This window comes from Haliaeetus leucocephalus, unplaced genomic scaffold, assembly GCF_000737465.1.
Source record: "Haliaeetus leucocephalus isolate CR32 unplaced genomic scaffold, Haliaeetus_leucocephalus-4.0 Scaffold251, whole genome shotgun sequence".
NCBI classification, from domain to species: Eukaryota; Metazoa; Chordata; class Aves; order Accipitriformes; family Accipitridae; genus Haliaeetus; species Haliaeetus leucocephalus.
In genome coordinates this window covers 8,155,966-8,156,196 of record NW_010972687.1, presented here as the reverse complement: position 1 = coordinate 8,156,196, position 231 = coordinate 8,155,966, and positions in this window count along the sequence as shown.

Below are 231 nucleotides of genomic sequence, written 5' to 3'. Positions count from 1 at the left end.
GCCTCGCCTCGCCTCGCCTCCGGCCCAGCCCTCCCGAGGGCCGGCGGCGGTGCGGCTCTCCTCCCGGCGAGGGCAGGCTGTACCCCGCTCCCGAAGCGCCGGCCGGGGAAGCGTTTTCATCACCGTTAGCCTGACCCAGGGGCGTTGGGGCAGCTCGGGTCCCGGGGCACGGGCGCCCTAGCAGCGGAGGTGTTGGGGAACGCGCCGGGGCCCGGGTCGGTTTCTGCCATT